Source organism: Podarcis tiliguerta (assembly GCF_965153285.1).
Source record: "Podarcis tiliguerta genome assembly, chromosome: 7".
NCBI lineage: Eukaryota > Metazoa > Chordata > Lepidosauria > Squamata > Lacertidae > Podarcis > Podarcis tiliguerta.
In genome coordinates this window covers 55,130,835-55,156,448 of record NC_139540.1, presented here as the reverse complement: position 1 = coordinate 55,156,448, position 25,614 = coordinate 55,130,835, and positions in this window count along the sequence as shown.

The window sequence follows — 25,614 nt, the reverse complement described above, 5'->3', positions numbered from 1 at the left end:
ATGTCTTGGCCTGGCACCAAAAGATGTCCACATCAGTGCCAGGCCAAGAGATAATTCTATGAAGGGGAGTCAATTTTGAAATGGTCAGCTCTCTTGTTGCTGCCCTCCAGATTTCTGCTCATGAGGGCACAAAGAGAAGGGTCACTGATGTTGACATCTGGGTCCAGTCAGGCTCAAGTGGGGAAAGCCATTCTGCAAGGTATTGGGTTTTTGAGTTGCAATTGATTCTGCAGATGAACAGATCTAAGAATTCCAATTTACATGCCCATATGGGTTTTGTAATGGGTATACAAATGAAACTTCAGGATAGAAATAAAGGCACAAAACAACCCAGTTAAAAAAACATTAAATTATAACCCTATGACATAATCCAAGAGCAGCTGCTGAAATATCTGTTCAGGGTGAAAACTGCAACTCGTTTAAAAACACGAAAACCCCCCAAAGTGAGTGTAATTCAATGCCATGTTCTTTCAATAATTTCTCCTGCATACTGCTCTGAGGTTTCCCCTCACCTCCATGAAGCAATTTTTGGGTGCATGGAGGGTACACAGGTGAAGAAGAGGAGGCAAAGCCCCGTCGTGCAAGTGGAAGTCCTTGTGCAAGGCTTCCACAGATGGAGGGTGTTTGCAGGATGTTCCATTGGGAAGAACTTTCAAGTCTGGCATCAGGGACCAGCCCTCCTTAGGCTCTTACTGGTGCTGTTGGCCTATGCTGCTCTATCTAAAATGCTTTTTAAAATGACACTGGTCCAACCACAATGCCCTTGATGTGGGTAATTGTGGGAAGTTAACATAGCGGCTCTCAGTTCCCCACTGGGGACTGCCTTGTGCTGATCAGAGTGCTACTGATGCTAAGCAAGTCCACTGATTCTGGAAGGTCCACATAGAGAGCTCCTTCAAAACTGGAGCTCACCTGCCTACACAAGTACTCCTCAATGATATTATTCAATGTCCAGGGTGACTGTATGCAGAGTAAAATATTTCACATGAACCATATATATACGGGTTTGAGAGTCTCTCTCTCTCGTCTCTCATATATGGTTCATACAATATATTTTAATCTGCATATATGTATGTGTCTCTCTCTCTGTGCAGAGTAATCTGTGTATCTATATCTATGTCTCAGATATATATGAGAATCATGTGTTGTTGTAGAGGATTTAGATGAAACATGGATTCATTCAATTAGATTCAGTATGGGCTCACCATTACGTATAATCTATAATGGCACCACAGTCTGTAAAACCATGTCCTAATGAAAGTTAGTCTTTGAAATGTGTATATGAGGGCATGCTGTCATTTAATAAGCAAGGCACTTAAAGTGTTATTGTACAGTGGGCTTGATCCCTGGTGAGACTGAGCATTCATGGGTAGACTTGAGTTGCACCAGTGTGCTTCGTCCTCAATTCCTGAGGTGCAAAATGGGGGTAATAATGACCCACCTTACAAGGATGACCCTGATAAGGGGAGTATAGTACTCTGAATGCTCACTGCACTATATAAATGAATAATAATGATAAGGCCTAGCATTTAAGCAGCTCCAGTTAATTTCAAATGAGCTACTCTAATGCCTCTGATTTAATTACATGGTTAAGTGGTTTGTTGGAATATGCTACAATGCTCTGCAGTTTGCAGCCCGGTTCAAAAAAAGAGAGTCATGAATGCTTTTAATTTTAACTTCTTTTGGGTCTAGGTTTTAAAAAGCCATTACATAAATGATGAAGTTCATCCCAAGACACCAAGAACTTAAGCATATCTTTAAGGTACAACAGGATTTAATAAAAATCCTTTCACATGCCACATTCTGATTTGAGATTTTGACAGCATTTTCTTCTTCTTCCTCTCAGTTTCTTTCTTTCTTTTTTTAATGGTGTGATATTTTTCTCCCTAAGGCCTGACAGACGTAACCTTAATTTCATTGCATCCTTATATCTACATGTGGTGCATGCTATTTAGCTCTTTGGTTCTTCCATAAGTAGCTAATATTCATTCTCTCACAGGTACAGGAGGCTAATAGTTCAATCACTAGGGGGAAAAAAGATGAAAGGGCAGGAAATGGCTGTCATGGCCCCAAAGGAAATATTTGGAAGAAAAGGAGCACAACAGCAAATAAAGTGCTAATTAATGTCCAATTTCAGCACTGATATACGGACCACAGCAGTAGGCAAAAGCAAGCCTTCTGTTCCAGTAACTGCTCAAGTGCTTTTATTCTCAGTTCTATGCAAGAATGCTTCTGTGCTTTCTAAATCTTCAAACTCGCTCTTGAATCTGAGCTCTTTGTTCTGTATTCTTTTCATTCCTCAGCAATTTTAATCCTCCCCCCTAAAAAAAACCCAAAAAACTTCATTATTAATTTCCGTTGGACTGATTTGTGTAAAAAAAATAATAATTTCAATTTGCTTCTTAAATCCTGATTTTAATGCCCCCACCCCCACCAAAATTCTATGTTGGGTGGTTCGGGGAAACAGTAAAATGTGACAATAAATGAAATGATGGAAACATAGAATTTTACCATGATTTGAACAGGGGCTAAGAGGGTGTTACAACAGTGCACATTTCAACTTATAGTCCAAATCAGAAACACACACACACACACAGAGAGAGAGAGAGAGAGAGAGAGAGAGAGAGAGAGAGAAACACACCGCTGCAGCATTAGAAGTTCTAATTCACTGGCTTTGTCCTGGAAAGGGCATTGAGAGTAAATCTTCTATTGAAGAACACAATAGCGAGAGCAACCCTGTTTTTATGTACCATAGTAATTGGTACATGTAACTGACTAAATGTGTTGTTCAGAGAAGAAAATGAAAGTTGAAATTCACAAAGGAATGTCATGATGATCAATTATTTCTGGTGTTTAGTATCTGGGAATCACATCTTAAGGTAAAATGTTATTTGCTGATGACTGAATGCCAGAAATAATAATCTGACATTAAGCTTTTGTGATTCTGGCCAAATGAAAGCCTAAAAAGGTGCAGTCAAGGGTGTGCTTGATACACGAACGTGTAGCTCTTAGAATATAAATGACTGAAATATTACTCATTATTACCCAGCAATCATAAGGAGTGCATAATAGTTATTAAACTCACAAAAGCCACTGTACTGAAGTCACACTAAATATATGGCTGCAACCAACACTAGACAGGGAATTTCTATCAAATCTGAAACTTTTTCCTTGCCCCCCGCCCAATTTAATGTTCCAGTGGTGCACACATCTGGTACAGGATTGCTGGCCATATGGCAGATGTTACATGTACTTGCTCAAGACACTGGCAGTCTGACTGTTGGAGGGGAGCAAGGAAAGGGTGGTGGAACTAAATGGGTCCATTTCCAAAGATTTGTCTTCCTCAGTTATCATTGCTATGATAGACAGGAGGCACCTTTAGAAATAAATTTATTCTGCTTTTATTTAGGGTGGCTTATGTTCACACTTGGTAGAAATGAAAGTGGTGGTCCTCAAACACTACTCTGAGTATGCCAAATGAACTAGGCACATTGCTTCATATCTCTTACCACACAGTGTCTTTGGTTACACAACAGCTATGTGACATAACAGGTGATTGATGTTAGAGATGGAAGGTTATGTCAATTTTGGTTCTCTGATTTCCCCACCCTTAAGTTCAGCTTTGCAAATTCTTTTTAAAATCCTTGTAACACTCCACCAGCATTTTAGTGTGAATTTCTCCTAATGAATATATTTTTGTATGTACTTTGGACACGTGAACAAATTTCTGCAAGCAATTTCCCAAAATATAATGCATTTCTGCAGGTTATTTCACTGCATGTTCATGAATCCAGGTATAATGCTCACACCCTCAAAGAAATGCAAATATCACAACTCTCTAAGTTATTTGATTTAAAATGCCTTTTTCTTACCTTTTCCTCCCCAAGAAAGGAAGGAAAGGAAAGATATGCTATCTCTCAGAGACAAGGAGCTCTGAATAATGTTATTAGTGCTAAAAAACAACAACCCCTACACCCCCCAGTGTAGGGACCATAGCAATGTGTCTCCCTCCAGAGTTTTAGGGTAGCATGACCGGTGCAGCTGCGGGAGGTGGCGGGAAGCGCCAAATATTAACCCAACATAGGGTACTATTGAAGTCCACCACTGCTTCTTCCCTTCCTCTGTTCTCACCACTGTCACCAGAGCTATACCAAAGCTAAGTGCAGAGAATTAGGGTCTTAGGGGTGCAGGTAGATCAGCGGATGAGCAAATGATGGTGAATTGGATGCTAATAGGGAATTTGGCAGTTGAATCATACTCTGCTGTTCTCCCATTGATATAATTGAGGCAGTGTTTATGTATTTATGTATAGGCTAAGTAGGCTGAAGCCTAGGGCCTCTAAATCTAGGGGGCCTCGCCAGCCAGCCTGCTCCCCAGTGGGAAGTCTCCCCTCCCCCAAAATTGCAATCCCAAGACTTCATGTGAGGGCAGGACAACCTGGGCCTCTAAATCCAGGAGGCCTTGCCAGCCTGCCAACTCCCCAGTGCTGCAGTCTTCCCTCTCCCAAAATTGCAAAACAAATACTTCATGCAAGGGCAGGGCAACTCAGGCCCAGCAACTATGAGACTCAGGGCTAGCCAGTGGGGCCCAATTTGAAGCAGTGGGGCACAACTTATTTTTCTTTTTGTAGGGCCCCAGTTCACAGCCAAAGTCTGCAAAATCTTATAGCTATAAATAAAATCCATCTAGATTGCCCTGGTGCGGGGCCCCCTTAGGAGCGGCACACGGGGCCCAATTTGGCCAAATTGCTCCAATTGCCTTAAGGTCAGCCCTGATGAGACTGTGCAGGGGTGGGACTGACAAGCCCTGCACCTCCTAGGTCCCTGGTGTCACCATTCAGAGTACAGACTCAAGGACTTGTTATGGAAATAAAGGGGGGCACTTATTGGAAATCAGTTTTGTCACCTCTCCCCCTGCAAACCCCGAAACAATGAGCCCAGCCACCTTTTATTCACAGTCACATAAGCACTACACTACAGCATGGCCATAAACCTGTACGTTCAACCTCTGAAATATTCAACAATATGTAGCAATGGAGATTTATGTTACTGCTTTATGAATGATCACTGTGTTTTATGAATGGACTCTGTATTTGTGAATTACCTAAGAGCCACCAATAGAGAATCTGACGGCTAACCAATTGGGTACTACCAAACAGCGACCCCTATTGCTGAAAGCAGGTAACCAGCAGGGAACGCTTTAGCTCAGCCTTTGCACAGTTGACTGAATACCCTCTGCTGTGCAGATAATGGAGAAAGCTCATAAATTGTATCCCTTCTGGCATCCTGGCCAACTCTATTATGCTGGTGTAAACACTGGTGCACCAGAAGCCCAGAATAGTAGCAAATAAAATCCGCTCATACGTCAGCCACTGATAAGACTTGTCAACCAGTTCTTCCAAAGTCTTCCTAAATTATAAAGCTCCAAAATACAGGCCAAAAGAAAAGGTCTGAGAAGAGTGAGGCATACAATGGGCACCACCAGTGAAAAGGCCCTGCTCTGCGAAGCTCCAGCCCTGTCATTTGATTGGGTGCCCACTTGCCCTCCTTCTTGACATAGAAAGCTTTCTATTGGAGTCTCCAGGTCCAGTACAAAGACCATAAGAAGGGAAAGCAGGGACCAAGTTCCCAACAGCTGTTAATCAAGCAAGCAAGCACACAGGTCACCTTTGTCACACAGGAGCCTATGTCCTGGCCAGGCCTGCACCCAGTCTTGTTTTTGTACAATCTTGTTTGTTCTCAGTAACCAAAATTATATTATCAACATATACAAGCAGAAAAGTTGTTTTCCTTCATTTGCAAGGAATCGTACAAAACAAAGTGGAACTAATAAAGAAAAGTTCCAGGGTGACAACAGAAAGCAAACTAAAAATGCTTTTGTAAAACTATCCAGCAATATCAAGTTATAGGAAAACTGGTGCTATTAACAGTAATCCTTCTAGTTAGTTAATTGGTTCGGCAACTTCCATGCACGTGATGTGTGATGCTAATTATTTCCCCAAAGAGTGCAATCATAACTAATCAGAGGCAGCTACAGTTGCAAATGACAACAAAATATCCGTGAACGGAAGAGGAACAGGTTTGCTCAAGTGTGTTGCAGGTAGAAATACCGTTTGTAATGAAGTGAGAGCAGTAGTTTACTTGCTCGAATTAACAAATAAGAAAGTTTTGAGAATTTAAATTCTAGATTAAATTTGATTACTTAATTGAGAAGGGGATTGTAGCCTAGGGCCTCTCTTCATCTAAATCTGGCCCTGCATTGAGGGCGCAACAGAATCTGAAAGAGGCCTGGAACTGGGTTCAGAAGAACTGAGCTAAGTGTTGAGTTTGAGGGGAAAGCATTTGTTGTTGTTGTATTTCTTAGAGCCCAGTTCTATATGTGACCAGAGCGAGCTTGTTCGTCACTAGTGCCAACCTCTTGGTTCTGGAATATTTTGGGAGTGTAATTTGTCAGAAACTTCAAGAGCACATAAAATACTGATTTTGGAAACAAATCAAACACTGGCCAATGGATATGCTAATACAATGTAGTGGCTGTTGTTTCCTTGTACTCTTACCATCTGCTGTATACACCTGTTGTTTTCTATAGAGTGCAGCAGGGACATGGAGAAAACAGGTGGAGAGGGGGCTTGTATTTGGTTGTATTTATGCCTATATAGGTGCAAGAGATTCCAGGGGATTTTTTTTTGGGGGGGGGGGTTCATTGCCATTGCTATGCAAACAGTGGAATTACAGTGGCCATAAAACTGCCTTTGTTGGGCCATGTGAAAAAAACCAGTGTCTCCAAGCTCACCAGCAACAGAGTACAATCACTACTCCTTTGAAGATAGATTGATGGAAGAAACCACTGTAATCAAAGAGAGGCTTACAGGTGAGAAAGTAGCAACACACTAATAAAGTAGTCTGGTTAGATAAAATAATATGCATGAAAACGTCTGTATTTGTTGTAATGCCATTCAGTAACCTTTCCTCTTCCTTGCTCTGTGGGAAGTTCAACAATATTCTTTTCTTATTTTTGGGTGCTTCTGGGTGGGAGCTTAATTTGTAAACAAGGCATTGAGATATTATGTATAGTTTCTTAGCAACAGAACTTCTTAGATTTCTCCCTGAAAGAGTAAATTGGGATTAAATGGGAAAGCAATATGGACTGCCATTTTTCTCCATCATGTGAACCTGACCAGTAAGGATGTCTAAGCTGGATGCTGCAAGCTTAGACTGCATGCCTTTAGCAAGCCATCTTTGTGCTTCTATACAAATAATTTTGAAACATTTATTAATTTTGAAAATAAGTTAAACTGCCTGCCATTTCTTGCTGCTGTATGGAAAAGCTCATTAGTCTGACCTTTGAGGAATTTGTAAGTAAACCAAATTTATCTTACCAAACGTGCAGTCTCTTTTTATGTTAAGGGAAATAGGAAACTTTGGAAATGACTTAGACCTTGAAAATGCCCCGTTCTAACATCCTATAGTTCCACGCTTTACTTTGCTGCATGTTTAATGATTTTAAATCTTTGTCGGGGCTCTCTCACCAAAGAGTACTTGCCTCAAACCTGGATCTAGGGATCCAGAGAATTCTCCTTTCTATTTAACCAAATTGCAAAAATACCCACAAAAACAAACAAACCGCCAACAGTATGGTCACCACAAAAATAATAATGTATGCATGAGGAACACCAATCCCACAATAAACATCTGGAAACAATGTCAAACACACACACACTGGTACCTCTGGTTACAAACTTAATTACTTCTGGAGGTCCGTTCTTAACCTGAAACCATTCTTAGCCTGAGGTACCACTTTAGCTAATGGGGTCTCCTGCTGCCGCCGGCACACAATTTCTGTTCTCATCCTGAGGTAAAGTTTTTAACCCGAGGTACTACTTCTGGGTTAGCAGAGTCTCTAACCCGAAGTGTTTGTAACCTGAGGTGTTTGTAATCCGAAGTACCACTGTAGATGATCCGCTGAATGCTGTTAAAAGCAGATTAAAGTTTTTCACCTTTCCAAGAACAATTGCAATTCTGGAGAGAGGGATCTTTTGAAATTCTCCCCCTCTGAATCTTTCCTTTAAGACTAGGAGTGGCGTTTCAGGGGAAGACTCTAAAAGGTCAATAAAATTCATTTCCTGGTGTCAAACGTATTGATGGAACTCAAGCGGAAAGCATGCAAGAGATGAAGTTTCTATCCCATTCTACTGGATGTGCATCTTACTGTTATGACGGCTGCTTTTCTGACAGGAATTCCCATAAGCAGGATAAACAGGGGGCATTCAGAACTTAGAGTGAGTGATAAAAGATCCCGCTTCACTGTATGTTCTTCTATCGTGCAATGCACTGGCAAGCTCTAGAGATAAACATATCACTATCGCTGGAGAGTCACAGTGGGGAAAAATACATTTTCTTTTAAAATAGATTAAATGCAATACCTATGCTTGGAAAAGACTAATCTTGAGCAAAAACACCATGCTTTTGTATGATAAAGATTTGCTGAGTAGAGAATAAATGACACAAGCCACTGGGATTTCTGCCTGCGAGGTTTGCTTTACATGCTGCTTTTGTATGTACAAGCAGATGCTTTTGTTTGTTTGTTTTTACATATAGGAGAATAATGAAACTTTATATCTGTGCCACACACACTCAGCAATTTATGCTATGTTGCATGAGTCAGCTGATTCATGTGCTTCAGCTTTTATCCCACCTACAACCACCACTACTAGCAACACAATCCTCTGGAATGAAGCTGTATCCTCTGCAACAATGCTCTTCTAGTATAAATTCAGACAGTGGTTTATTATAAGCAACGAAATGAACTGCATCATGCCAGAGGTGCCTGTATGACAGTGGATAAGTGGGTCCTGTGCTTTTTTTTCTTCTTAAAAAATGTTTAGGGGTACTCTCATTTTGACTCAAGAAAACCACCGTTTGGGAAAAATAAATACAGTAAATGGACAAAAGTAGAAAGATTCACAAAATGTTTAGGGTTATGCGTCCCCCCAGAAAAAAGCATTGAGTGGGTCCTAGGATGGAAAAGGCTGTTCTACACTTTTGGATATGCGTCATAATTTTTTCATATTGGCTTATTGTGAATTTAGGATTCACTTCCTACATCTGCCCCCCCACCATGCCTGTGAGAATGCCACCAACTGCATGAATGCCAAGCTTTGATGACTAACAGCTGAATTTGTGAACTGACTCTACTAAAAAGCATTACATTTGAGAGGATTTCAGACCACATGAAAGTTCCATTTGTGATGGCCTATTCACACATTTGAGTGTTGCAGCCAGCTATCCAGTGATTTTAATGTGCATGTGTGAACTGGCCCATTCATTGAGCCGCATCATTATAACTATGTGCAGCTGAATACAGCCAGAAACCTTTGTGTGGTTGCAAACCCTGTTAAATTTCAGCAACCTGGTGAAATTGATATCTAAATGCAATTCAAAAGCCCATTGCTCAATGTAGAATGGTTTGGGTGGTGCAGAGCAAACAAGAACATTGAAGGGGGATGTTGCACATGCCCTGGTACTCCCTACCCCCTGATCGTGCTTGAATGCCTGAATTGGGCTACATTATCAACTTTGCATCTCTGCATCCGAGGTTTGATTGCAGTTGCAACACATGCTTGCAGGTATAGCTTATAAGTTAATGTCAAGAAGACATGTCCACCATATCAGGCATTTCCTAGCTCCATATTTATGAAGAAAGTTTGATCCTGATCGATCTGGGTGAGATTAATCACCCCTGTGATCTGTTTCCTTCTCCAGGAAAATAAACTCCTCCATTAACTTTGATTTCTGTTTTTCATACTACTTTTACAAGAAGCATTATCATGTCCTGGCTACTTTAAAGACTCAGTGATTTTGTGTTACCTTCCATATTGTCCATGAAACACTCTCTACCCATCCTCACACTCACTGTTTTGATGGGTAAAATGAACTTTAGGGTGTCCAAGAGGTCTTCCCAAGAACAGGAAGCTGTTTATGTTGAGTCAGACAATTGACCCATGTCCGTATTTTGTCCACAACAGGGTTTCAGACAGGGCTGTTTCTCAGTTCTATCGGGAATTGAACCTATGCCCTTCTGAATGCAAAGCATGCACTTTACCACTAAGCTACACCCTCTTCCTTGAAACTCGATTGGACTTTGCATTGGAAAATCAAAGCTGGTTAATACATTTTAAGGACTGGGACAAGAGCTTCAGATGCCAGTCATGTTTGGGAGAGGTGGCAAGGTGGCAAACCAAATTTCTGAATCATTTATTCTTCTCTGCCACAGAATAACAATCACTGGGATGACGTTACATTGTTTCTTGGGATGTGACTTTAGCTTGTTTACATAACTTGCCAGTGCTGAAGAAAACATGGAGGAACAATATTACAGCATTTATTCAAAGACAATGTGCAATCATTGTTGGGTTGGGGAAGTCATGCTATGTTTACCTTCAAGGATTTAGTCAGCTGGGAGATTCATAAGAGTCTAGCTTGAACAAGCAAACATTTGCCTTCTTTTTTTACCATTGAAGTTATTTCACATTGCATGGCTGGAGACATAAATCTTCTTCTTCCAAACAGCTTTGGATACATGGCACCAGCTATGCTTCACAAGACATCATCAGCAGGCCTGTGACCTTGAACGCCCAAGAAAACAACCATAATACAACTTCAAACAAGAAATGGCAGCCGTCTCATCGCACGTCAGTGACAAACAATACAAAGCTGGAATTCCTTCTGTGAACTGGCCTCAGAATAAACATCAGCTGTAAAAATGGCAGTCTAGCTAGCGTTTGGCCTATTGATGGAATTCCAGCAGCCAATCATTGCTGTGCAAACTCAGAAATGAAGTCTGCAAGTGATGGCTGAGCATATTTTAGCAGAGAGTGTTTTGGGGAAGAGAGAGAATCTTCACTGCCACACTGGTTCTCCAAGGCTCTGTTGGGGTTGTGTTGACAGACATTTCCTCTATCTCCTCCATATTACTTTGTTTGGTACTGAGTTCTGCATTTTAAGATAGGCCTCACATACAGACAAAGTGAGGATTATGTGGACATTGGCTGTAATGACTGAGAGTTGGAAAACTATGTGAAACCACCTCGGGCTCCTTGGAGGAAATGGTGATCTATAAATGTAATAATAAATGATATCCAAGGAATTATGGCAGCTGTTTTCTGTGTATGTATAGATTTCCACCATTGTAGCTTATTTATTTACTTACACCACTTTTTCCCTGCTTTTCTTTCAACGAGTTCAAGGCAGGCTACATGTTCCCCTCCACCCACCATTTTACCCTCACAAAAACTATGTGTTAGGATAGACTGAGAGGTCACCACATGAGCTTTGTGGCCAAATGAGGATTTGAAACACTGTCTCTCTAGACTTAGTCCAATAATTTAAGCATTACACCACACTAGCTCTTGTACTGCATGCTGCCTTGGTATGAGTGGCCTGGTCCCATATGTGTGAACTAAAATGCAGCTGTTTTTTGAAATTCTCACATCTCTGAATTTTGTAGTGTGACCATCTGACTAAAAATGTGTAGAAAAACGCATATATTAGGGAAAGGCATGCATCTAAATGCATATATCAATGAAAATAATGCACAAAATGCATTTTATTAGGGGAATTCCGTTGCAAAAAATGTGTGTATTATGGAAAAGTGCATACTAAAATGTGTATATGAGGAGAAATGCACACTATAATGCTGTCAAATAAATCACATGTGGCAAGCTAAACTTAAGATTGGAATAAAAATAAGAAACTGAGAGAAACCAAAATTGACAGATTATCCAATTTCTACTTCTGTGTCCGGAGAGAATAAAACTAGACAGACTTTCTTTAAGGCAATAACAATGAAACAATAGTATCAAATTATTATTTTATTTTTCGGACTGTATTTGGAACTGTTGGAAAAGGAAGATGGTTTGGGGCATCTTAGTAGATTCTCACTGAGAGTCAAACAAGGGCTGCATCCTAGCAGAGGGTCTCCTTTTGTTTGAATGGCTTCCATAGCCCATTAAGTGTGAAAAGGGCTTTACGATCCATCATTTAGTCAATCAAGCTCTTTCTGACCTTCCTGTAACTAAACTTTAGACAGACATCCCCTAGTAACCAGATCTTCTTGCTTCTTGTGGTCACTCATCTGCCAAAATGCATTTCATTTAGGAACTAAGTGGGTTTCTTTTATGCTGACAGTGATTTTTATGCACAAATGCATGCAAATTTCTCACATCTTCCTTTCTACAAAACCATGCACCTCCTCTCTGGTTTCAGCGGAAAACTCAGGCGTATACAGGATATAGTAGAGAGACTGAGTTAATGAGAGAGAGGTATTCCTGGTAATTTAAAGACAGCACTTTGCCTTTCACTTCCTTCTCAAAACAGTGGAAGCAATTACATCAATATTACCTTTGCTTATTCTATTTCACTTCCCCCTACTCCCCACCCAAGACATTATAAGATGTTTTAAAAAGATACACAAAAAGAAATAGTGCCTCTTTAGAAACTTTAGGTTCCAGATTTGCTTGGCATAAAATGAACCAGGCAAGAGTATCAGGGTTGTCTTGCTGGTTTGGATGAAAGTCCATTGTAGAGAAAGGTTTAGTTGTGTTTGGGGTTGGAAAAGATAGAATAATATTTAGCCAAATATATCAAAAGATGGAGTGGAGGAAGGCTACGTTTTCTTTTAACTTCTTTTACATAAATGCAGAAAAAGAATGATGTCAGTTAAAGACATACAGTGGTACCTCGGTTTAAGAACAGCCCTGTTTACAAACTATTCGGTTTACGAATTCTGCAAAACAAGAAGTAGTGTCCCGGTTTGCAAACTTTACCTCAGTCTAAGAACGGAATCCAAACAGTGGAAGGGCACTGGCGGCAGGAGGCCTCATTAGGGAAAGCATGCCTTGGTCTAAGAACAGTTTCGGTTTAAGAACAGACTTCCGGAACGGATTAAGTTCGTACACCGAAGTACCACTGTATAGACCCTCTGCATCCCCCAGAATAATCTGAGCCAGTCACAGTGCTATCACTGGAGATATTCTGTCCAGGTTGGCATAGCAATTTGCCTGACCCCTGGCCTCTGTGAGCAATGGTGCTGTGGACATGTTGGTGGTTCTGATATTCCCTTATGCTCCGCCACTGTCAAGCCAGGATTTGAATGGTTCTATCCAACTGTTTTTTAATGTTCTGTTCAAGTCTTTGGGGGTGGGGAATGTAAGTGAAAAACATTTTCATGGAACCATAGAATCCTAGATATCCATAGAATCAGTTTAATATATCCTAAGCCATCTGAAAGGTGCAAAAGCTGGTTCTCATTTTTGTTTTAAAGAACAAATCCCATTCAAATGGAAAAGTAGTAGACTTCATGCGTGGAGAAAGCATCATCCAACCCCAAACGAAAGGAAAGTAAATCTCCTCATCCTAAAGGCCTATAAATTTGGAGGTGGACGGCAGTCCTGAGTAAAGAATACCGACGTTTTAAGTGAAACATTTGCTGGCAAAGTGGCCGTCGAAAGTGGTTATTGAACATCTTGCCAGAGAGCAAATTGTGGACTAGAGGTCTTTCTTATATTTTGTAGCAAAGCCAACTTCCATTGATACCACCGTCTTGTCAACCCTTTCTGCAGCCATTTGTAAAAAGGCTTGTGATGCGAGATTGACGACTTAAATACTTCATCAATCAATGCTTTAGCCAATGTGTTATTCAGTGATTGGTGGAAAATTCAAGTAATCCATCTTACCCCATCACCCTGTTCTCTTTTCTTTTCAGGTATTTTCAATTTTTCCCTCTTTCTATTTGTTCTTTTTCACTATAATCTGAGGGAGCAGTTGAGTTAGGAAGGAGCAGCCAATTGTATGTACCGGTATGTATGTATGTATGTATGTATGTATAGGGCTGTGTGTGTGTGTGCACCTACCATGAAGTGTTACTGAATTAACTGCACTTCTAATTATTCTAGTGGTGGTTCCAGGTGCATTCATAAGAAGACTGCATGAAAAGAGGCCATCAATACATTGCTTGGAAGGACACATTTCTGGAAAAAAACCAAAACAAAACAAAACCCAAATTTCAGTCCCTATTATTAAATGCTTTTTTCTCCCACACTTTTTCCAAGGAAGTTAAGGTGATGTATAGGCTTCCTCCATCACATTTCCCCCACATAGCAATCCTGTGAGGTAGGCCACCTGGAGAGATGGCAATGGGTTCCAAATCGCCTGGTGAGCTGGATGGTTGTTTGGTGTCTCAGCAATCTAAGGAAGAAGAGAGGAGGAAGCTACGTCAGGTGCAAAGTACTGTTTGGTTGACCTGATGCATTTTGAAATTATTCTTATTTTTTTACCCCAGCTGAACTGGTTTATTTGCAAAAGAGAACCAGGGGACCAGGCAGAGGGCCTTCTCGGTAATGGCACCCGCCCTGTGGAACACCTTCCCACCAGATGTCAAAGAGAAAAACAACTACCAGACTTTTAGAAGACATCTGAAGGCAGCCCTGTTTAGGGAAGCTTTTAATGTTTGATGCATTACCGCACTTTAATATTTTGTTGGAAGCTGCCCAGAGGGGCTGGGGAAACCCAGCCAGATGGGCGGGGTATAAATAAATTATTATTATTATTATTATTATTATTATTATTATTATTATTATTAGGAAAGCACTGAACATTGCGGGTCAGAGCAGAGTGGCTCAGTCAGTGGGGCAGAACTGCTATGCTGCTGGCATCCTAGCAGGCGGGCTACTGTTGCTAACTTGTGGTTGAGGGAGAGGAGAGGTGGCAGGGAGGTTAGCACATTGCAAATGCATCAACAGGAGTGCTGGATTGGCTATGCCATTGCATTTGTACAGTGCAGACTTCCCCACTGCCATGCCCCTCCTCGTAAGCAATACAACCCTACGAGCCAGAAAGCTAGTGAAGTGTCTCTGCCCTACCTAGGCAAACTGTTTCCGGGTCACAGTGCTCCATTCCTTCATGACGCCCTAGTACCAGTTATAGAATAGTTCAAAACTGGTGATAATGAAGTAATATTGCCCTGCAGGATCAGGATGCACATGCAAACGAAGAACTGGAACATGACATTGCAACTTTTAGAACAAAATGAAGGGTGACAGTTGAAAAAAAGAAGTCCTTTTAAGTGTACACATAAGCTCTGATTTGGCCTCGGAGAAGCCCGTGACTTCCTGGATCATTGGAAGTTGTTTCCAAGAGAGAATTGGAGAAGGAAAATCAAAAGCTTAGTTCCTTCTGTTCATGAATGAGCTGTTTGTTGGCGAATCTGTCCCTTCATTTAGAAGGTAGATAAACTGCGGGGAGGAAACACAGTCATCATTTTTAGCTTTGTGAAAATGATGGGGAGGTTTTAATTATTAAAATGCAATTATTTCCATTATTGATGAATGTGATACTCAGGACAGCATCAATACAAACTGTCCAGGACACACACAGACACACACACACATGGATCACAGGCCAGGCTGGCTGCAATAGAGTATTGATGCCAGTTGTTTGTTTCACTTCTAATTCACATAATGGATGAGGACTTAAATACAATCCATGGCAAATTAGTACCTAGGAGATTGCATTATTTATATATTTATTTATTCAATGTATTCTTTTTGGTTTGATTGCTACGCACCATCTTTGTAACACCTATGTGTACTGTACTGTATTAAGGCAATTAAAAAGCACTAGGGTCAAAAATGCAAGGGAAGACTAATAATTGACTTACAGTGTATTCCTATCTGTATACTCAGAAGTAAGCCCTGCTGAGTTCAGGTACTTACCTCCCAGGTAAATGTGCGAAGGATTGCAACCTGCACTGATCTTAGCGGTACTAATTTTTCTGCCTATCCAGATTGATATTTAAATAAACAAAATATGGGGTTGATTGCCAGCTAATTAAAAATAATTGGTGGGTGGAGAATAAAGAATTTCCACTTTATGAAAAATGCACCTTGAGGTTACATGGCAGATACAATTTCCCAGTCAGAATGCACAGATACTTCTAATTATATGAAAAGTATTTAATGGCTGTAGAAGCTTAATTTGGGGAGAATGGAATATGATGGATTTTCCCCGACCTGAGAAATTTCCTCCAAAATGGCATTTCTGAAAGAACATGCTTCTTCTATGAGCGTAGATTTTTTGATGGGGTTTCAAAATGTAAAACCAGGGCAGGCTCAAGACACTTTGGCCCTTGAGGCAACCACTAAATCATTTGCTCCCCACCATAGAGGAAGGGGTGTGTGCGAAGTTGCACATCAGGAACAAGATGGAAATAAAGATCTACATTGGGATCTGCCACCCCTGTGAATCCTACCACCTGAGGCGATTGCCTCATCTTGCCTCAAGGGTGGGCTGGCCCTGTGTAGCTATTAGGGCAGAAGATCCACATTATATGAGGTGGGTCACAATTGCTGCACCACCCTCCTGGCCATGGCAGTGCTCCCACACACTGGAATTGTGGAGGGGGTGCACGGGGACAGATGTAAGGGTGGAGAAAGCATTGGGTGGTGGCATTGGGTGCGCACCAACACAGTGATCCTCCCACCCTCACTGCTGCTGTTTTTCATGTCATTCTTACTGATGGGACCATATATCTCAGCCTAGAAAGTGTTCTACAAACGTTGGGGCCCAGCTGAAAAGGCCTTATCCCTTGTGCTGATGGGCCTAACACTGCTGTCACTGGCAGACACACAAGCAGGGTTTCTGAGGCTGATCTCAAAGTGTAGGCAGGTACTCTGTACATGGTAGCATCAGACATTCACACAGGTCCATTCCTGGGCAGCATCAGCGGTCAAATCTATGGTCAACAAAACTGCCCACAGCAAGACTAGAACTAAAGGCCCAGTGTGGTGTGAGAGGAGGAAAACTATGGAAGACACTTCGCAGGACTCTAACTTTAGTCCATCTTTAGCTCAAAGAGGCAATATAAGAAATTTACTGTATTTTTCTGTGCATAAGATGATGCTTTTTGCTAAAAAAAAAAAGGCAGAAATTATACATGGATAGTGAATGCAGAGGGGGGAATGTGCGATTAATGGCAGCAGCAAGCAGGAGATTGGCAGCGGCCATTGGGTGGGTGATTGGTGGCTGCGGGAAGGCCTACAGGCGATTGGCTGCGGCTGTGGCAATTGGGCAGGCGATTGACAATTGGCGGCTGCAGCGAGGTGTGCAATTAGCAGTGGCTGTGGCGAGCAATCGACAGTGGCAGGCAGGCGGGTGAGCGATTGGTGGAAGTGACCTCCTCCATGCCCCAAAAGCCAAAGAACTTAATTTCTTAATGTTGGGTTTAAAAAAATAGGGGTCATCTTATACATGGGGGTGTCTTATACACAAAAAAATGGTAGTTTGAGATTATGGCTTCTATCCAATTAAATTCTAGACAGAGTAGACCCACTGAAATTAACAAACCTAAGTTGGTCATCTCTATTAGCTTCAGTGGGTCTACTCTGAGTAGTATTAGCATTAAATACCACCCTATACTTGTAATGTTGCAACTGAGGCCAGTCAAGAAGAAAACTAGATGACAGCCATTTGGCATTGCCATCCAAGGAGCCCATATAGCTAAAGGAGTTGTTGACATTATTCATGTATAAAAGCAGTAACAGAGAAGATTCTTGTTCAAAAGCTCCATATAAGCAAGTTGGGACCCATACTTTCCCTAAGTTTATGGTTTCCCTACTGAAACAATGCAATCGTGCATGTTAATGGCAATTTAAAAAGGCTTGTTTAAAATGCGACATTCAAATTATTAACCCAAACACATATGGATGTCTTGAAGGTAGTGATGAAATAGAAATCAAATGCGCTTGCATTTGAATATTGATATATACACCATGTCCCAAATCTGCCATTGGGAACAGGGAAAAGTGAAAGGATGTTTTCTGTGTTATCTGTGGGGTGTTAGACTAGCCAACAAAAGAGGATACATAAGTCAGCGGTGTTACTATCTTCCTAGCAATCCAATGGCGAATACATGCGGAAAGCCATTTCACAAAAATCTGGTGCAATGTCCACGCACATCCATCACTGCCATTTGGACCTTTGTTTGCCTTGTGTCAAAATGTCACTTTGAAATGGCACATGCCATTTTGTCTTGTGCTCCTTATGCAATTACTGAAGAGCACGCAGCACAAGACCAGCTCCAGACTGAGGTTTTCTTTCCAGGCCTTTTTCTTTCCATAGAATTGCAACCAGTTTTGTGGTGCAATCCAGCCCTCCGATTAGCTGTGGAAGTGCAAACAAAGATCCCCGGGCAAAAGCAGCAGGACAAAGCTGCCCATCGACACCCCAATTGTCACTTCAAACAACTGCTCCAGTGCTGCCTGCCATGCATTTTCCTCAGGGCAACTTTGCACCAATGCCAGGGAGGAGTGCAAAGCTGCTCTTTGAGACAATGCTTCATGTACACACTAAGATTATATCACGGAGGGATATAAATCAGTGTAGTGCATACAATCCTCATGAAATAATTTTTTCATTTGCAGGTACTGGACTACACACACACACACACACTTAAAATTAGCAATCCTGGAAATTCAAACCCAATTTCCTCTTTTATCTGCTTTTTACCAGCAACATGTTAACTGCTGCCAGCATTGCTGCTAATTTTAACAGTTACATTTACAGTTTTAAGTGGTTTTTATGATAACCAGCTACAATAAGGGGATGGGCTTCCTACCTCTCTCTTTCTCTCTTTTAAAAAAGAAAACACTTTAAAGTCTGAAGAATTATTCCTGCTCCTTATTCAGCCAATTTCTGTAGTACTTTACTGTTAACAATTTCCCCCCAATTAGCCAGGGAGAAAGTAACAATGTTTAGACACTGTTCTTAGGCGGTTTCATTTGTATATTGAAATATCATTTTATAAAACTTTCCTTAACATTAACAAGAAAAAAGTAATACCCAATTACATTTACAGTGTAAGCTATTAAATAGATTTATAGCTGGTTAGTTAATTTACTGCATCTGACATTGCATCCAGCTGCCTGTAATTTAACTTTTATGGTGGAGGTTTCTATATTCTGTTTCTTTCTCTTGAGTTTTTCCGTTGCAGAGTGTTTACAAATGTTGTATATCGTAGAAAGAATTAAAAGACTGTTATAGATACTGACTTTTAAAAAAATGTTTATCGTGGATTTCTTTGAAATCCACTCAATGCCAGAAGGTTATTTCTCGACATTTACAAATAGTTTTAAAAGCCCATTTCTATACTCAGGCATGGTTAACACTGCATTAGATCAGGCTACAAATGTGTAGCATACTTATTTAGGACCACACATGACAAAGCCCTCATAATTCTGTGAGAATTACATGAAGGGAAATCAATCCTTCTCAAAGTAGGGGAAAAGGCAGTGTACATTTTTGTGGGACGTATTGTTTTATAAGAATTCAAAGGCTGTAATCCTGGCTATATGGAAATCAGAATTCCCCCTAACTGTTTGTACTCGATAAGGGACACAACAACAAAAAAAGGTATTGTGCCTTACCTTTGTACTAAGATATTTCTCTATTAAAATTATTGTTTTGAAGTTGTAAGCATTGCAGATGCAATACCTGTATTTAATGGTTTTTAACTAAATGCCACCAGAGTAGGGTGTTAGTCTGCTGCAGCAGAATCAAAGAAGAACCATATGAAGCCTTAAAACACTAATGCAGCTGTTATTTCCAAGACCGTGTAGGTGTTTATGCAGTTTAAATATTAGAAATGCACTACATAAATTCTTCTCCTTTTCCTTCTCTTCAGATTTCATAAGCTTCGCCAGATGCACACAGTGGCCAGTGAAAACAGTTTTTGTTTTTGTTTTTATTGGAAATGTCATGAATATATTAGTAGGATTTCTAGGTAAAGGGACCCCTGACCATTAGGTCCAGTCGTGACCGACTCTGGGGTTGCGGTGCTCATCTCGCTTTATTGGCCGAGGGAGCCGGCTTACAGCTTCCGGGTTATGTGGCCAGCATGACTAAGCCGCTTCTGGCAAACCAGAGCAGCACACGGAAACGCCGTTTACCTTCCCCCCAGAGCGGTACCTATTTATCTACTTGCACTTTGATGTGCTTTTGAACTGCTAGGTTGGCAGGAGCAGGGACCAAGCAACGGGAGCTCACCCCGTCGCAGGGATTCGAACCACTGACCTTCTGATCGGCATGTCCTAGGCTCTGTGGTTTAACCCACAGCGCCACCCGCATCCTAGTAGGATTTCTACCTTTATGAAAAAGGTTTGGACATGTTTTCAGGAGCTTGGAGGTATTTCCCCAATCATGTAGCATCTTGATTTAATCTATTTAAAACTTCAAAATGTGACTAATATAAATTATGTCATGAGGACTCAGCTGAAACTTACCCATAGATCAGGGATGGGAAATGTGTTGTTGGATTGCAGCTCCACACGTCCTCGACCATCGGCCATGCTGCCTGGGGTGGATGTAACCCAACAACATCTGGGAGGGGGGAATGTTCCTCATCCCTGCCACTCTGAACCTTCTTTCACAACAGAGCCTCAAAACAGGCTATTAAATTTCTGATGTTTTTGTGCAAAGGCCTCGTGCTGTCCCACTTTTAGCATATTCCTTTGGTAATGATCCTAGAAATATCATGCTAACCATTTTCCAGTGTAGGAAAGCCATGTAGAAGGCTGCAGATAATATGATTTTCTATAACAAGGTGGGGTACCTGTGGACATTGTTGGACCACCATTCGCATAATGCCTGACTATTGGCTATGTGAGTTAGGGTTGAGGGGAGTCAGAGTCTAACAACATCTGGATGGCCAACAGTTGACCATCCCTGATCTACCACACAAACATGAATAGAGGTGGTTGCTACTTCAGATCATAGGAATGAAGGAGATATGTCCACTTCCATAGGCTCATAGGAGCGAGGGAGATATGTCCAGATTCAGTAGCCATATTTCTACAGATTAACATTTGAATTAAAACTACCCTCTCTCAAGGTGATTAACCATAACTGAACATAGCTGTCAACCTTCCTGTTTTTTTGCAGGAAATTCCCTTATTCCAGCGCCATTTCTTGCTGCTTTCTGCTGCTATCCCGGATTGTTAGATATCCCGTAGACCGTCCCCGGGACAGGTGAGGCTGCTGATCCCTTATTTTCGAGGCTGCTGATCCCTTATTTTCAAATCTGAAAGTTGACAGCTATGTATCTGAACAATTTTTAAAAAGGAAAATAAAAAGGCAAAAACTTGTGGAACTGATTGCAGAGTCCCAACAATAGTTTCTTGTTTTTATTTAACTCTGATCATGGAGTACAATTTATATATATATATATTCTTTCACTGAGATTGTCACGTCTTCCCTTCCATGGTACACACTACACTGCTAACTACACCACAAACAATGCTGCTCAGTATTTAGATGAATCCACTTGCGTGCAACAGTTCACCAGACAAGATGGGGGGAAAAACAAACCCAAACCTGCCTGCCCACCCCCCTCCCCAGCTTCTTCGTCACTGCTGCATACTATTGTTCCTGTTTAACAATAGCTTCAAGTTAATAAAATCCAATTAAAGACCAGAGGAAGCAGATTGTAATGGTTCACATACAATGTCTATTTGTGAATGATTAGCATAAAGGACATTAATGTGCAAGAAGGATTTCCAAAGAATGTGTCCTAGGTTGCTAATATACATAATGAACAATCAAACCTAACTCTTAGACATATTGAAGGCTATTATCTCTCTTTTTAGATTGTTGCCGCATAGCTTGTCCATTATATGAGAACATTGGCTGCTGTCCCACAGAAAATCTGAAATAAAGATGAGCACTTTATTTAGAGTACAGGCATTTCCTCGAACCGCCCTGACCCCGTGAGCTGAGAGGGGTCATTACTGTTGACTACTTGGCAGCAGTTGGACCATTGTGAAGATATAGCTCATAACATCCATTGTATATTCGCTTCTCTTTTGCAGTCTCCTGTTATTAACTAGTGTGGAATTGATTAAGCCTGTTGGCTGGGAGCAAGTCTGGCTGGTGCATTGCCATAAGTGGGGCACGGGGTGTGTGGGGGAGCCTTGAAAACACGGCATGGTACAATAGGAGGAATGAGATTAGCATAAGGAAAACATGATGCGATGACCCTAAGGATGGGCAAATCTGTTAATTTGGCAAATCTCATTTTTTCAATCTCCACTTCTCCACATTTCCGCAGCAATTTGTGATTTTTTTTTTTGGGGGGGGGGAGAGAATCCTCATGAACATTCATCAGCATTTTCCTGACAATTTGTAAAGCAATTTCCCCACAATATAATGCATTTCATGTGTTGTTGTCACCAGGGGAGGCATTTCCATGCACACCTTAACCTACTACATGCATTTTTGCACACATTACTTGGCTGCAGAACTGCGTTGCAAAATTCAGAGCAGTGCACATTTCAAATGAGGGTTTTATTTCTCTATGTGTGAATTTTGTGGGCTCGCCTTTAAATCCAAACTTAAATGAAATTCTCACCATCCCTAGGCTACTGTAGTTAACCACATCATGCGCAACCTGAGCTATCCCAAGGTACCACTGTACTTGGGAGTAAGCCTCTATGTTAGGGTTTCCCAAACTTGGGTCTCCAGCTGTTTTTGTACTACAGTGTCCATCATCCTTGGCCACTGGTCCTGTTAGCTAGGGATGATGGGAACCCTGCTCTAAGTAGACACAATGAAGCTTGCACTGTAAATTATTAGATTTTTAATGGGTGCATTGGTATATAATTCCTGGAATTTATCTTTGCTGATGGGCTGCTAATATGCTTGCCAAGATATAATAGCATTATTAGATGCCTGTGCAGAAATGACAACATATGTTTAGATACACACACTCTAGTTCAGCTCATGAGACAAACTATGAATTTAAGCATTACGTAAGGCTGGATGAATTGTGTGCTATAAGATGCTGTGCAGTGAAAAAGTCACACACAGAATCCATTTATAACATATATGGATATCATTTCATTTCCCCATGTTAAAGAACTCAAATAATATATTTGAAGCATTCAAGGTTAAGGTCACTTGTATCAGGACTATCTCATACACAATGCAATAAAAAGTCTGGCTTGGTATACAACATATAATTCCCTGTTCAACATTTTCCAGATTCTAATTCCTATTCCATATTGGCAAGTGGTGCTGATTATAAGAGTAGGTTTCATATTTCAAATTTCAGCAGTGTTTGAATCTAGAAAGTAAAAGAAAATGTTATTGATGCAGTTGAACCGTTTTGTGCATTGACGGTAGGTCCTTACAACCAGTAAAGCTTGCATTAGGTTTATGTGCATAGACCAAGAATGCACAGGGTTTACATTTGACCATTGGATATTTTTAAAAAACAAATCACATCAATTAGGTAATCTAAACCTTTCTTAGGTCTTCTCTTGCTGTAAGGCCTGAAATCAGAAATTGTGATAGCAATTTAATGACCTTGAGTTTAAACATTCAACAAGGATACTCTTTAGGTCACAGCATGAATGAAAACAAATAAAGCCATTGATACACTTCCTCTATCATGGGGCATACAGCCTTCCTCATTCTGTGGCTCTGTGGGTGTTTGCTGGTCCTTGGCAGTGGAAGACACTTCTTTGCATTCTCAGACTCAGTGGTTGTCACCTATAGTGAAGTGAATGGCTAATAAAGTGGGACAGCATTGAGATCTTAACTAGTTTCTCCATCTTTGTTTATATCTAGGTCTTGCCGACTTGTTTGATTCAAAAGCAAAGCAGTGTGTAAAGAATAATTGCCTCATTTCAAACTGTTCCAAACGGGAGAGGCAACTAGACGCTCTGCAACCTTAATGACTGGAAATTCAAAACAATCTTTCCTGACTTCTGGCCCCATTCCCTGGATGAGAAGTAGATGCTTTCCATTTAATGGGCCTTCTTTAAAGTTCATAGTCCCAAGTACACATTCACCCGCATGCCTTATTGGCCCTTTTTGAGAAGCCACCTAGAGTTCTTCAGGTGCTTCAGTGCAAAGGTGGATTTCATAAATTTAGAAGTGGGGGAGATATATTAAAATCCAAGCATGGAATTACTAAGAGAGAAGTTGCATCATATGCGTATTGGAAATGCATGAAGATTAGTTTCAAGGCAACAAGGGCAATCATCAAATGAGATTATATTTGGCTGAGGGTCCAGCCTAAGATTTGAGAGATCATCCTTTAGTCATCTGACTCAATGCCTTTTGGTAAGGACATAGGAAGCCACCTTCTAGCTCGGTTTTAATTGGTTGGAAGCCGTCCAGAGTGGCTGGGGGAACCCAGTCAGATGGGCGGCATATGATGATGATGATGATGATGATGATGATATTTCATATAGCCCTGTCTTCAGCTAAACAGCCATATATCCAAATGGAGAAATACTCTCTCTCTCTCTCCTCACAGACACTCACTCACACACAAACAAATGGAAAAATGTGTCTCATTCCCATCATGTCCATGTTGGGACAGGTGCTTAAAAACTGGGGTTAGGAGTGAGCAACAGGCTGAACAACTTTACTGACGAGACACCCAATTGTTGTGAATGCTAAAAACAAACAGACAAACAAACAAACAAACAAACAGGATTATGAGGCACTCCAAAAGGATCCTTCCATACTATGTGAGTGGGCTCTAAAATGGCAAACACCGTTCAGTGTAAGCAACTGTAAAGTGATGCACATCGGGACAAAATAATAATGATTTTCATAAACAAACACATTTCTCATAGATCAGGGGTGGAGAACCTGTGGCCCCCCAGATGTTGTTGGGATTCAGAATGGCCAATGGTCAAGGAGAATGATGGTTGTGGTCCAACAACATCCAGAACTAATCCTTGCCTTCCATCTGTGGTCCTCCAGATGTTGTTGTATTACATTTCCCAACAGCTCCATGCAGAATGTCAAATGGGCAGGGGAGATGGGAGTCATAATCCAGGAACATTTGGAAAGTCAAAGTTTATCTGGCCTGCATAGTTGGTGAGAATGTAGAATATATAGCAAGAGGACTGGATAATTTCACTTGGAAAATTTGTTTCCTCTTACTGAGCAGAAATGTGGGAGATGCTCTCATTCTCAGTGATTTCTTCCTGTCAACGCCTCTCTCCTCCCTCTAAAGCGCCTTTGCTTTGAGCTCCATGCACTTTGCTTAAATGTGAATTATGTCAGATAATATTAACTGACCTAGAGTCAAACTTTCTCAATGGGAGGTTTTGGCTCAGACTTCATTAGAAAGGCAGAATCAGCCACTGCAGGTGCAAAGGTTATCCAGTATCAAGGAATTATCTCAATTCACTCAAAAACGTACATAAATCTTCTTGCTGCTCTGGCAAAGGAGACAGTGAGAGTGGCCAAATGATTAAAAAATGGTTTCTTAGTTGTGGCAGAGACAGAGGGGTAGCAAGAGTGTTGTCTGTGGTGAATTCTTGAAGACTGCAATCTTGAAGACTGAGTAGAAACAATCAGAAATTGTGCCGTACCTATTCTGCCAATTATTATTATTATTATTATTATTATTATTATTATTATTATTATACATTTCCCAAGATAATAGTTTTTTAAAAAAATGAAAATATGTTCTTAATTATGTTGATACTGCCAGTTTTCCTATGGATTTACTTTTGTCAGAATATACACCTGACCCTGCTGATTC